General features: G+C 40.1%; 1 non-coding gene and 1 pseudogene across 1 annotated transcript; both read left to right on the top strand.

The window, feature by feature from the left end:
* Positions 1 to 13,005: 13,005 nt before the first annotated feature.
* LOC139293597 (5S ribosomal RNA) lies at positions 13,006 to 13,124 on the top strand. The gene has a single exon (XR_011598200.1). It is a non-coding gene; the product is annotated as a 5S ribosomal RNA (ribosomal RNA).
* A 745-nt stretch (positions 13,125 to 13,869) lies between these two features.
* LOC139293695 (5S ribosomal RNA) lies at positions 13,870 to 13,978 on the top strand (annotated as a pseudogene).
* The last annotated feature ends 889 nt before the right edge of the window (positions 13,979 to 14,867 follow it).

The raw sequence follows: 14,867 nt of genomic DNA, 5'->3' as shown, positions 1-14,867 counted from the left end.
CCCCACAACTCATAAATTCCTTCATCATAAACCGTTTCCTCTGTTGTGTCTGTGTTTGTATCAGTTACTGAGCTGGCCGTTGTCTGTGTTGTTTGCGGATCGAATGGTCCAGGAGGAATATCATCAAAGCCCCACAGGTCAAATAAATCCGGTTCCTCCAGTGATCTCCTGACATGATGCCTCACAACTTTTTTTGGCAACATCGGGGAGCAAGCTGCCAGCATTGTGCACAGTTTCCCAGTAGTGTCAACATAAACCAGTTCAAAGCCAGAATCCTGTGAACATTCTTCATGTCAGTTTTCTCATTAAAATGATTTAACAGTGTGTTGTAACATGTTTTGCGCTCGACTTACCCTGTCAGGTAACTTTGATATCTCCACAAATAATGTACTGGGGGTCCTCCACTGTCTCACCGAGTATTCTTTGTTGGAGAAAAAATCTGCCAAAAAAGCAAACTCTCAGACAGCTTTCACCTTAACTATTGGGTTTACCACCCCTACTTCCCCTCGAGCTTCTCCGCTCCTAAAATTGTCATGTAATGTTTAAGTCACCTGTGCCGTTTAAACCCTCAAATAAGCGTGAAATACCTTTAATGTTATTGTTACTGATAGAAGAAAAAGTGGTTTTGTGCATGCTCATGCAGGAGCAGTATGTGCATGTATTTATAATGTCAGAAACAAGAATTTCACAGTCAAAAACTGTTTGCCCTTCTGCTATGCAGGGACACCTGTTGCTCTCCCCTAAATTAGCTCTCACCCTGACCACCAACCCCATATAAATTAATATTTAACATCAACTGATAATATTATGATGCATAAAAATAACTAATTCAGCAAAATAATAGTTCAAGAATGCAAAACAGAAATGGCTCCAACACTCCTTACCAAGCTCTTTCACCTTCCTCAGTTTAGTTTCACGAGGCAGCGTCACAGTGACATGTGTTGTTCTACAAGTCACCAGTGGTGACGCTGCTCGCGCCGACATTACTGGACTCTCACAGACGGCCATGCCTGTCATGTTCTCCTGCAGAAGACGGTCGAAGTAATGCAGTTTCAACGGGCGGAAATCAATTCCATCTCCAGTCTAGGAATAGACAAAATTGTCATTAATTGTAGGAGTCATCAAAAGAAGTATTATAGTCATAACTGCATCGACATCGAGCAAAAACTGTTTATTGTGGTCAGTTTATTGGCTCGTAAAAAAAAAAGTTACTTGAACATGACCGATTAAGAGCAGCAGACCTCCAGTTCCAAATGAAGTGACTTGGCCTAAAACATGAGCCCCTTTCAGACATGCACCTTGTTACATCAATGTGCTGGTATTTTCACATGTCACCCTCATGTCTGAATAAGTGCCAGAGTCACTTTTACATAAATACGTCATGAGGCCAATCTCAGCAGGGCAGAGCTACAGCTGTAACATTTCTAGTAACACTGCCAAGAAGTCTGAATTGAATGTTGTAGCATTAAAGTAGGCTATAGCAACACAAGGTTCAATACAAACAGGATACCGAATGAGTCTCTTATGCACAAAATTCACTTTTATTTATAATTACGTTTATTAGACATTGAAATACGCTCACAATTGTCATTAATTTAAAAGGATAAGTGCCATTATTCTAAATTTGTATGTGGGAATCAAAATACTTGTTAGTAGATTGTTGTTTTTTTGTCTTAATGAAATTTGTTGACAAGAAAAATATATCACCCTTATCCTTTAATTCACTGATCTTACATCATTAATTTCCCAAAAATCTGTATGAAAAGGGAAGACATCTGTAGCACACCACTAACTGTTGCAGATGCTGGTTCAGTGAAAGGAATAACCTGAAGTCACACTCATTGGACAAAGAAAATAAACATTTTACCTGTATTGCTGTGTGGCAGCCAGTATAGGGAAGCTTCACCAGCAACCACCACCTATAAATATGAACTGAACTGCTACACTTGTCAGGCAGTGACAACAACCGCACCCCATCTGTGGAAAAAGGTTTGACAACAGCTGTCATTCCATTTTCTAAAGGCAAAAACATACTGTAGGTGGACGACGCAGACCTTCCAGACGCAGATTTGTGTATCTGATGAGTGAAAAGCGCAGGGAAAGCGTTCCATTACTGCAGCGATACTGTGGCTGGTTGAAATATTTTTTCCCACTCCCTGGAATGAGACAAAAAAGGCAAATGATACCAGAGATCAAAAAAGGAAAGTTTAACATTTTGGGAAACACGCTCATTTACTTGCCAATAGTTAGATAAGATCAACACCGCTCTCATGTCTGTACGCTAAATATGAAGCTCTAGCCAGAAAATGATTTGTTTAGCTTAGCACAAAGACTGGAAACAGCTAGCCTGGCTCTGTCCAAAGGTAACACAGTCTGACATATTGGTACCACCAAAGCTCACTGAGTAAGAAGTTGTATGTCTTTTGTTTTATCTGTAAGGGAAAAAAAACGAAATGTATGAAAGGAGAAATTGCTGCATGGAGCCATGCATTAACCCGTTAAACTAAACTGACCCAGCTCACTGTGCCAGCTCCCACCTGTCAGTCGATCACAAACTTCCTGACAGACAGGAGGCAGCAGGTGAGGCTGGGGAAATCACATCCAGCACCCAGACCATCAAGCACTGTCGCCCCCAAGGGATGTGTGCTCTCCCCCTACACCAACAACTGCACCTCAGGAGATCGGTCTGTTAAACTCCTGAACACCACAATCGGCCTCATCGGGGACGGTGAAGAGTCTGCATACAGACAGGAGATTGAACAGCTGGCCCTCTGGTCCAGTCACAACCTGAACACGCTCAAAACTGTGGAGGACAATAGACTTCAGAAGGGGCCTCCCCAACACTGCCCCCCATCACCATACTAAAGAGCACTGTGTCTGCTGTAGAAATCTTCAGCTTTCTGGGATCCACAATGCCCCAGGACCTAAAGTGGGCATTGACACAATCATCAAGAAGGCCCAGCAGAGGATGTACCTCCTGCGTCAGCTCTGGAAGTTAAACCTGCCTCAGGAGCTGCTGATTCAGTTCTACACTGCAATCCTCCAGTCTAACAGACTTAAAAAAAAATCATTGGTGCCAACCTGCCCTCCATTCAGGACTTGTACATCTCCAGAGTCAGGAAACATCACTGCAGACCCATCACACCCCCACAACCTGTTCCATCTTCTCCCCTCTGGTAGGTACTACAGAGCACTGTGCACCAAAACATCCAGAAACAAGAACAGTTCCTTTCCACAGGCCATACCTCTGATGAACAGTGCTAATAGGTCTTGAAAGACAGGCCCGGTAGGCATTTGGGGACTTGCAGGGTAATTCTGCGCAGAGATTAAATTAAAGGGGGAAATTAACATTTTAAGAGAAATGTATTTTATAAATCATATTATCCTACCCCCAATTGTAATGCTCAAATTAAAAAGTTAAATGGAAAAGGTCAAATTTAAAATGTGCAATGTAAAAAGAACCTTGACATTGAGGCCTGGCCTGAAGAGTGGTGTGAATGTAAAATGGTGAGGCAAGACCTCTTCAGTCTTCAGATTAATAAATTATTAAAATTGGAACTAATTATATTGATTATATCGCATTGATGTAATCACAGGTTTATGGACTATATTGGCCAATACTGGCTTTTTTTTAATTAACAAAAACAGTATTTCCTATTTTTCAAATAACATTAATCAAGTTTCAAAATGATTTTTAGATTGCTCCTACCTACAAGTTGAGATATATGAGGCTGAATTAAAACTCTTTCAATGCTTCTTTATTTTCAAACACAGGTGGGCAGCAGGTTTTCACCTCGGAGGAAATTCCAGACCGGCGCTGGGAAACTTCGGTCGGTCCAGTCTTCTGGAGCCGCCTCGAACCGCTGCTCGTTGCCGTCAGAAACCTCCTCCTGGCCGGCCAAATGTCCGTGTGCGTACCGGTGGCTTTCTGCGTTGTTGAGCTGGGCTAGTGTTAAACCGATACAAACCCAAGCCATCAGTGCGGATGCCATGGCTCCGGTCCTCTCGGCTTCTCTCTGCCGCCAGACGAGACCAAAGATGACGACTGAGAAACCGGAGCGACACACAGCTGCGCCATTAAATCTGGATAATTAGATGCAAAAACTGAGCAGGTGCGTTTTCACGTGGACGTCCACAGGCTGTGGGAAGGTGTGCTGTTGTGGGATTGACTGAAAACCTGCAGTGTCCATGTGGATCATAATAAAGGAGTACTGTATGTCAGTGCAACTGTAGGATGTGACTCACTGATGTGATAAAAATATAGAACATAGATATATAGAGAGAGAGAAAAAAAGAGACCTCACCCACACAGAACGGTTGGTGGTGTTGTTAATTTCTTCTTCATTCCCCAGATGTAGGCGATGATCCGATGATGGAAGGAAACTCCGCTGATACTGACTTTTCACATAATATTCTTTATTTGCATCAAAGATCAGGATCAACAGGCATGCGCATCTTAACCTGTACAGCACCCGTAGCCGAATCAGTACTGCTGCCTCGAACACTGTTCAAACTCATCTTTTATACATTTAGACATACATGGGATCCTACTATAACACATGAGTCTGTACACTTATGTCTCCCTAGGGTCCCTCAGTACCCCAAAACCCGATGATAGACAAGTTATTTGCACAGCAGCCTAGGGGTTAGGAAAAGAGACCTCCATAACTCCTACACACCAAGGAGACCTCATCCAAACAATAATGAATCTTATAGGTATGGGGCCCCAACATCTGCTTAGTTGTTCACCTGGAACATTTGCATACGTGGCAACTTTGTACTGTATATCATTTTATGAAAAGACTACTTTTATGATTAGTATCAAATAATACACATCAGATTTCCCCCCTCGGGACTTTTTAAGTCCCGCAATACATGAAAAATCAGTCATATTTGCAATTAGCCACGTAAGTGTCATTTAATGACACACACAGAATATTCATGAAATCCCTTCCATCCATGCTTGTTACCGCATAGCCTCAGTAATATATGAATTTTGTAGTGTAATAAATTTTGAAATTTGGTAAATTTACGGAGTATGAGAGAGAAAAACTTGTCTGGCAGCCATCTTTCCTTTAATATCCATCAAACAATCAAGACAGGAAAACTCTCTCATGGTCCCTCTGCCCAAGGCAACCACCGATCAGGCACTCCAAGCTAATTAAGAAATAAGAGTTCTAAAAATACTGTAAGAGCAGGATGTTAAGCAAATACGTATAGGAATACTCAGAAAAAAAATAAAAATGTCCAAAGTCAGGCTGGTCGACCCATCGCACCTTCCAGTGGACCTTTCCCTACCTAACATCACTATCCCTAACCACCGAAACAAAACAAATATCTGAGATCCTAAGGTATCCACAACATAACAGAAACATTCTACTCAAAACAATTAAAATGAATAAACCCCAAAAACATTTTCTTTTCCTCAGTCTTATACTCCATACACACTTGATTATCACTCATGTAATTATATAAAAGTCAAAAACACCTTTAATTGAACAAAATCATTGTTAACTAAACTAATTGTTCTACTTCAATGTCCCCTGTACTGATGTATATAAGGACATATAATGTAGCTATTACTAACACAGGTTACAAATTAATAAACAAAACTCAATAACATATGAATATAAAAACTATACTAACATACTAAACAATTGAATGTAGTCCCCATAGTGTTCTGAATAAGACTTATCAATTTTATTGTTACAGTATCCTTGTTCAGGGTCCCCTTGTCCATTTTCAATGTCCATGTGTGAGTGTTTGAGTCCATGGAGACTGTGGGGATCCCTGGACAAGCTGCCACCTTCACATTGCTCTCCCCATTATTGTCCTGGGAAAAAAGAAAACACCAGCCAGTATCTTTGCAAAAACATCAGATGCAGTATAGTAATTTGCAATTAATTCACCTTGTTTTCATATTTTCACAATGTTCAGTTCATAATCCTATTATCAAAATGATGACATATTTGTGAAATGTATAATGGAATGTAGAGAAATTGTACACATTTTACAATTCAATTTTCTATTTCCCCCCTTTACCATTCTAAATCCAATTTGGAATGTAAACTCATCCATCCCAAGTAATCTCACTACCTGTAACTCCAACAATCTTGCTACAATTGTTTATCTATCCTAGAGGCAGCTTCCTGCATTGAAACCACATCTCTGAGTGTAATTTTATCTTCCAAGTCCACCTCATGAGTGACCAAAAAGACCTTACCCAATTTATCTGCTCCTGTGACTGCTTTTGCAGCCTCATCTGCTGCTTTATTACCGAGTGTAACCCTTGACATGTCTTTTTTATGTGCAGCACACTTAGCTATTGCTATTTCTTTAGGCTTCATCATAGCATGCAACAACTTCATTATCTGAGCATGATGCTGTATAGGAGAACCATCCGTTTTCTTAAATCCTCGATTTCTCCACACTGCTCCAAACAAGTGACACACATTATGCGCATAAGCAGAATCTGTATATATTGTCACCCGTTTTCCTTCTGCCAACAAACATGCTTCTGTCAGCCCCACTAGCTCAGCAAGTTGCGCCGATGCAGGCTGTGGTATTACTTCTGCTTTCTCAACAACAAATTCAGTTCCTTGTGCTTTCACTACTGCATAGCCAGCACTCAATGTGTCTCCTACTCGATAGCAGGACCCATCAGTCCAATACTCCAGATCTGCCTCTTGCAATGGAAGAGCTTGCAAATCTGACCTGAGTCTTGAGTATTTCTCTGCTTCTAGAACACAATCGTGTGGTTCCCCATCCTCTGGAGTTGGCAAATTTTCAGCTGGATTTACCGTAGCACATCTTGCCAGGGTAACATCTTCCTGTTCCAAGAGTCTATGATAGTCTCTGAGCCTAGGCATGGTCAATGTATATTTGCCATAATTTAAAAGATTTCTGAGACTGTGATGGGTAAGAATTGTCACAGGATAACCCATAGTCACAGCTGACGCTTTGTCATACATCAAATGAACTCCCACCATTGCTCTGTAGCACAGTGGTAACCCCAACTCTGCTTCTGAATAAGCAGTGGAGTAATAAGAAATAGGCTGAGGACTTGTCCCTGTACCCGTTGGCTGACAAAGAACTGCACATGCATATCTACACCCAGTGGATGTAGACACATACAGCAAAAAGTTCTTAGAATAGTCTGGCAATGCTAGTGCTGGTGCCTTCTGCAACCTTTGCTTCAAGGTCTCAAATGCCACAAGACCCTCCTGGGTCCAGGTCAGGTTACAATGAAGTTGGGTATTTCCAGTAGCTTTGATCATGGCTCTCAAAGGCCCTGTTAGACTGGCATAATCCTCTACCCATGCTGAAGAGTAACCAGCAATGCCAAGAAATGTCATCATCTCTCTGACTGTCCTAGGCTTTGGAGCCCTTGTCCTCTTCCTCTCCACAATTGTGACTGGCCAAAACCTGGTTGTGAAAAGGGAGCGACGGGAGTCACAAATGATGACTGTGGTGGTTGAAATTGGATCTGTCCTGGCTGAGTTTGTGGTGGTTGATTTGGCTGGGACTGACTCTGCATCACCACGGCTTGGTTTTTGTCCTTCTTTTTGTTATCTACCAATTGTATTTGATTAAGTTTTCTGAGAGTCTCCTGGTCCTGTTCTTTCTGGTCTTGCTCCTTTTTCCGATATAGTTCCACTTGGTGTGCTATATGATCCGTGTAGACACCTCTTGTCATGCTTCCAAGTCCAACCACCTCGGCCAGTTTGCTCCTCACTGGCAGAGGCAGCCCTTTCTGTAGCTTAACTCGCAAGATCGATTGCTCCATCTGATTCAAATCCGGATCATTCCCTGTAATATTTCTCCAAACTTGATGAACCCTTGACACGTAAGCCCTCGGGTTTTCCTGTGGACTCAATGGCTCAATGAGAATATTGTCCGGATGTACATTTGTTGGGAACATGTCTCTCAATGCTCTCCACAATTGACCTCTACTTGCAGCAAACAACTCCGGATCATTTACTGCAGTCCCCATATATCGATCAAGTCCTGCATTTTGCAGAATCTCTTGCATAGTTGGAATCCCAAGGAGACTGGCCAGAAGTCTCTTAATGTCTCCCATGGCAGGCTGTGTTCCCACCAAAACTTCTTCCAGCTTTGCGATCCAAGGATGTGCTCCATCTTGAAGAATAGGTAATTTTCCAAGAATGTCAGACATATCTGTATTTTGCCAGGGCTTATACTCCAGATTCCTACCTCGAATAACCACTGGGCACATCTTATCCAAATCCCTTTCCTTCCTTGGGCGTAGTGCATATTTTGAAGTGTCTGCTTTTTGAACTATTCTCTTTCACAATTCTCTTCCCGTTGCCCGCAGGTCCTGTATCTGCTTCTTCAATGCCTGTCGGCGCTCTGTGCAGACAGATTCTTCCAGGTCCAATTGACATCTGCCCAGAGTGTTCTCAACCTCTCTTAGGACCTGTTGTCTCTCATCTTCTTTCCCAGTACTGGATGCTGTAGGGAAAAGAAATAAAAGACTCTCATCCTCCAAGTCTTCATCACTGGCTCCATCTTCACTCTCATCCGTATCACTCTCTTCTGGACTCCTTACTGATCTACATCCTCTTTCCTCTGCTTTAGTCAACATCTTTTTGACTGCTTGGCTGTATCCCCCAATGGCCTCATCCAAGTCATTCTGACTCTCATCTCCCAACTCCATCCTTTTGAACCTCAGTCTACTCAAACCTCTCCGGCGTGTCTTCTTCTTCTTGGATTTGGAGGTTGGATACATTTCTATGGTTGTTTTGGCTTTTCCCATTTCGATTATTCGCTCGTCTTCATCTTTGATGTGGTAATTGCCCTCCTGGCTGATCACTGGGAGCTGAGGATACACATCAGTGAGCTGCACCTTTTCCTCATAAGGTGGGGGCTTCTTTACTGAGGCAGTATGTGAGAAGGGAGCATTGACCTTTGCCATTAACTTTTCTGTTTCCTTCACATTTGTCCCTATCTCTTCTTCCGTTCTTTCTCTCCTTTCCTTTGCGGCTTTTACTACTTTCTGTCCCTCACTCTCAAATAACTGCAAAATGCCAAGCTCGGTCTGTCTCTTATCCTTACGTTTTTGTCCCTTCTTACCTTTCTTTTGCCCTACTTTATAAGTAGCCACCAGCACTTGCATTGTTTTAATCACATCTGGGTTAAGAGTGCCTTCCACTGGCCAGGGTTGATCAATGTCCGGCCAACGCTTGCTCCATTTTTTCGACATTTCTGAAACACCTTTGACAAGAGGATTATTCTTCTGTACTACATCAACAGGGGTAATTGCTTTCATAATTTTAGTGTCCATCTTTGACATTGTGATAGCTTCCCTGTACTCTCGTATTATATCAAAACCAAATTAAAAGTATGTTTATGAAGCACCTTATTATCACGAACAATCCAGAAAAACTACTAAATTTGCCAACCTCAAAGGAAACCAAAGGTTTGTGTTCCAAAAACAAAATCTTAAATTGCCAAATTATTTCAACACTTAATCTTAACTCAAATCAAACAAGATCATGCTTAGACAATGAAATCCTCTTCTGCAGCTTTCAACTGCATTTGAATCAAATCAACCTTTCACAAATAAATAATTAAATCAATACTACTACACAGTCCGTTGCCAAACCTCCAAGTGTAATATATAATATCCCCTATATGTATTGCATGAACCCTAAACTAAATATCAATAATTGGTAAGGAAAGTTATGTGACTATTTTGAAATAATATTAGTTATATGTGAGTGTATATGTATGTAGGTGACTACAGATATTTGTTGTTTCTCTTTAAACAATTTTAACTTAATTAAATGTATCAGAGTTCATTATATTCATACATACTTTTATCAATTTATGAATTTAAAGAATAAGTATTTTAATATAATTTCAATCTGGCATGACCTCTAGTTCTCTGTCCCTTTTCTCTTTCTGTTTTACACAGAGAGAGAAAAAGAAAAAAGTGGGGGGGGGCTCACTCACTGCTCTCTTCTTTTTTAGAAGGAGCCGCCTTCAAAACTGAGACACCACCCTTTTCTCTGCCTCTTGAAAGTAACAAAGACTTCCAGTTTACACTGACTGTCGGGGAGCGAACATCCAGCCCAACTCTCCTCAAGAAAAATTAACTCAGTGTATGAAGCACAAAGACAGAGACGAGGTACACCCAAAAGCCAGAACCATATCTTCCCAATCAACAGCCAAAATACAGAGTTTATCACCTTTAACCATCCAATCTTCTCCTCTACTTTCTGCGCAATCCACCAACCACAGAAGAACACATTTTAATATTCTTTATCAGGAGATTTTCTTTCCCTTTCACTTCTCAAATTATTGTCTAGTGGTTATGCAAACAAACTGTCCCTGCCGGTCTTCAGACCTAGCAAAGGCTCATATCTTATTATTATTGTTATAATTATTATGAAATGTCCCAAAGAGGCTCATTATATTATCAAACTATTAATGTCCCTGAATGGGCTCATTCTCTTATACAATTGTAAATGTCCTCCTTTTTGGGCTCATGTTTTTATCAAATTATAAAGTCTCTTCAAAAAGAGCTCATTGGTTTTCTAACACTGTATCAACAAAAATATCTTGCCTTATAAATTGTTAATCTCCTGCAGCCAATCACAACCTATATGTCTATTCAATCAAAATTCTACTACATATACATCAAGTACACATTACAAAAAACATTCCACAGCCTCACACACACACTGCCATACCACACACAACATACACACACAGACAGAGACGGACCGTCCAGCAACAAAAATCCTGCAGCACACACACATCAGCTCTCAAACACCCCCCCAGCGCTTGAACTTATTCCCTTATGTTTTTCTCATCTCTCTTTTCACTTTTCTTAATCTTTATCTTCTCTTATTTTCTATCTTCACTTTATCCTTTAACCATTTATCCTTTAACCAATTATCCTTTAACCAATTATCTAAACAACTATCCTGGGCCCAGGATCCTTAATTTACTATTTTTACTGATACCAATTTGACTATTCAAAGCTAACTTTCACACAATGTCTAAATTTACACGTCTGACTGTTAAAGACGAGTACTGGCCTTGTACTTATCGTAATCTGACTGCATGGTTATTTTAGCACACTTTTATTGTTACTAATATAGCTATTTCCTTAAACATTATTCCTTTTTCTTCTACCGTTTATTTCTCTTTTCACTTATTTCTCTTTTTTTTTTTTTTACATCCTTAGTATTACATTAATTTAGACGGAGTCTCACTTCCACCATCAACACATCACCACATCAACACAGATTCTTCTTATTAGTGCAACCAACAGTTCTAACCAAACGAACCAGCCTCACCTGATATCTTGATGTGGTAGTTCATGGATTAAGCTGTCAATTCGGATGCAGCGGATCCTGTTCGTGACGCCAAGTAATGTTGTTAATTTCTTCTTCATTCCCCAGATGTAGGCGATGATCCGATGATGGAAGGAAACTCCGCTGATACTGACTTTTCACATAATATTCTTTATTTGCATCAAAGATCAGGATCAACAGGCATGCGTATCTTGACCTGTACAGCACCCGTAGCCAAATCAGTACTGCTGCCTCGAATACTGTTCAAACTCATCTTTTATACATTTAGGCATACATGGGATCCTACTATAACACATGAGTCTGTACACTTATGTCTCCCTAGGGTCCCTCAGTACCCCAAAACCCGATGATAGACAGGTTATTTGCACAGCAGCCTAGGGGTTAGGAAAAGAGACCTCCATAACTCCTACATACCAAGGAGACCTCATCCAAACAATAATGAATCTTATAGGTATGGGGCCCAAACATCTGCTTAGTTGTTCACCTGGAACATTTGCATACGTGGCAACTTTGTACTGTATATCATTTTATGAAAAGACTACTTTTATGAGTAGTATCAAATAATACACATCAGTGGCATTATCCATCGTGTTACGTCATCTATACAGAGACAGTGGACATTTGTTATGACTGCTTTAGGGTTTACCACCCTGAGCTTGTCATCTGGTTATTTAATGTGAGACGGCCTGGGAATACCAGGTGGTGCTGTAAGCTTTTTCTTCTCAAGAGGGAATTCTACTAAAGACACTAACTAAAGAAAAATACCCACTTGATTTGATTAACTCAGACTGCTGAACCTCATATTAGCTTCAAAGAAACTTTTGAATACATTTTTGCACAATTGAAAGTGCATTATGAAGAGATACTTTAAAGGCCAGCAGGAAGACGAGAGACGATTATTTATTTGTTTTATTTGTGAGGATCCATGTAGCCGACAATGTCAAACATAAATTTAAAAAAAACAGAGTTTGAACGCAAAAGCACAAGAGAAAGGTTGCAGGGGTTTTTTTTGCTTATGAAGGTTCCTAACTGAGTGAAGTGACCCTGAATGAAGAGACTACGCACAAGGGGATAGTTCATTTTGGCAAGATTGTACTGTAACAGCACTACACAAACACAGTCAGTGTATGATAAAAGTTCATGTTTACTGAAGTCGAATACTTATCCAGATGGGGGTCATTTAAGAATGAATTGGGCGATTCCAGGTGTCACACACATGTTGACTGGGACGCCACAATGAATCATGTGGCTGCAAACAATTTATTTGATTTAATCGTGATCCTGAGAGTGACTTTCATCTACATATCATGGAGAGACCTTGCATCTAAAAATGCCAGGTGGAAAAAAGAAAGCACCCCATCTTGTATAAGAATCACTCTTTACATAGTAATGAAGTACATGTGTACCTGTTTAGCCAATACATCTATGATAATCCTTCATTAATCAGTTCAATGTATATTCACTGGAATCATAGCCAAAAAAATACACTTTATACATTTTATTCAATTCCTTCCAATTTCTGGAGACATACAACCACGGGGCGGTAATTCTAGTTTGACTGTAAGAAAAATATAATTACTGTTAGCTGTAATCGACAGTTTTGAGAACAATTGTTGATGTTTTAGCATCTATAAAGAGCCTGAATGCATCAGTTGCGTTTGCTTACGGCCATACCACTCTGAACACGCCAGATCTCGTCCGATCTCGGAAGCTAAGCAGCGTCGGGCCTGGTTAGTACTTGGATGGGAGACCGCCTGGGAATACCAGGTGCTGTAAGCATTTTCTTGTCCGCTTTCGTCAGCAGAGGGCGCTGCTCCTTCTGTAGTGGAGACAGGACAGTACAGAGCCAGTGAACACATTCTACATGCTTTTATTTGGCAGTCTGGACTTTGTGCTCTGTATTGTACTTCTATTTTAATTGCTCTCATTTCCAGCGATCACATTCAATAGGCGGTGTGAAGATGCAGTGTTGCCGATGGATACACATTTCCTGCTCTCGTCATTAGGCAATATGTAGCCTATTTTACAGTGGTGGAATGTAACCAAGTACATTTGCTAAAGTAACCACTGTATTTTACTCTACTTTATACTTCAAAATGTGTAATTTTTTAGTCCACAATATTTATTTGCTAAAATCAGTTACTAGTTACTTTGCAGAGTTCAGTTTCAGTTTACAAATAAAAATATGAATCAACTAATAAATGATGATGTAATATGATGGATTAAGCTACTCAGCAGTATATGAAGTAGTTGAATTAGCTCCACCTTTACCAGCTGCAGCATCAGTGATGCTTACATGTTAATACATCACCAATTATAATCCAGCGATATTATATATATATATGTTATTCTGAAATGGGTCATTCTGCATAATGAGTACTTTAAGTGTATTTACTTATGTACTTTTACTTAAGATTTTGAATACATGGCTTTGACTTGCAACAGAGCATTTTTACACTGTATTAAAAGAAATGTTGGTGATGTTTTAGCATCTATAAATAGCCCGTGTGCAACTGCAGATTTTGTTTACAGCCATACCACTCTGAACACGACCGATCTCGGAAGCTAAACAGGGTCGGGCCTGGTTAGTACTTGGATGAGAGACCGCCTGGGAATACCAGGTGCTGTAAGCATTTTCTTGTCCGCTTTCATCAGCAGAGGGCGCTGCTTCTTCTGTAGTGGAGACAGGACTCAAGAAAACAGAGCTGACAAGAAACAGTGTGTATGATGTATGTTATGTACTTTAAAGCACTTCATTTGATTTGATTAGCTGAGCAAACTAGGCAGAAGAAAAAGATTCAAATCAATGTACAAAAAAGTCTTTAAAATACTCTGTTCCAAATATGCGGTTTCAAGTAGTTTTTTTATTATAGTTATGATAAGCAGGAGAAATAGAACACAAGAAAACACAGCCAGGTGCATACGAGCTACAAACTGCTATAGAAACAATCACACATCTCTACAAATGGTCAAAATTAAGTTTTACTGAGGAGTACAATATTTATCTCCAGTAATGAAACGTAGGACACAGTAGTAAACTGCAAGTTGTTTTAAAGTGGAGCAAGTACAGTATAGTACAGAATACAGGACATCCTCATAATCAAGCACATACATGATGGTCGATTGCACAATGGTTTTTCTCCTGACAAAAACACGTTTCATTTAATCATTATTTAGTGGGTTTTTTTGGATAACAAATTTAAGTTGTAATCTGATAAAAACAGCTGTATACTGATTTGTCAAGATATCTTATTTTAATATTCTTTTAAATGTATTTTGTTCTTGCTCCTGTTCCTTTTTTCTCTATAGGCTCATATCTTGTGATTTCTTGTTCTGTAAATTGTTTTTGTATTTTTAATCAGCTTATTAAAGGTTGTTACCAGTGTACTGAGAACTGCTGAGGAATTTGAAGGATTTTCTGGTTAGATGCCTGAAAGCGGGTCTGTGGTTAACACAAGTTTAAGAGATTAAGAGAGGTTTTATGTGTGTAAAAGGGGCGTTTGCTGACAAGTTGCTAAATGA

The sequence above is a fragment of the Enoplosus armatus genome, chromosome 11, assembly GCF_043641665.1.
Source record: "Enoplosus armatus isolate fEnoArm2 chromosome 11, fEnoArm2.hap1, whole genome shotgun sequence".
Taxonomy (NCBI): domain Eukaryota; kingdom Metazoa; phylum Chordata; class Actinopteri; order Centrarchiformes; family Enoplosidae; genus Enoplosus; species Enoplosus armatus.
The sequence above is the reverse complement of the archived record's forward strand: the minus strand, read 5'-3'. Positions and strand labels throughout refer to the sequence as shown.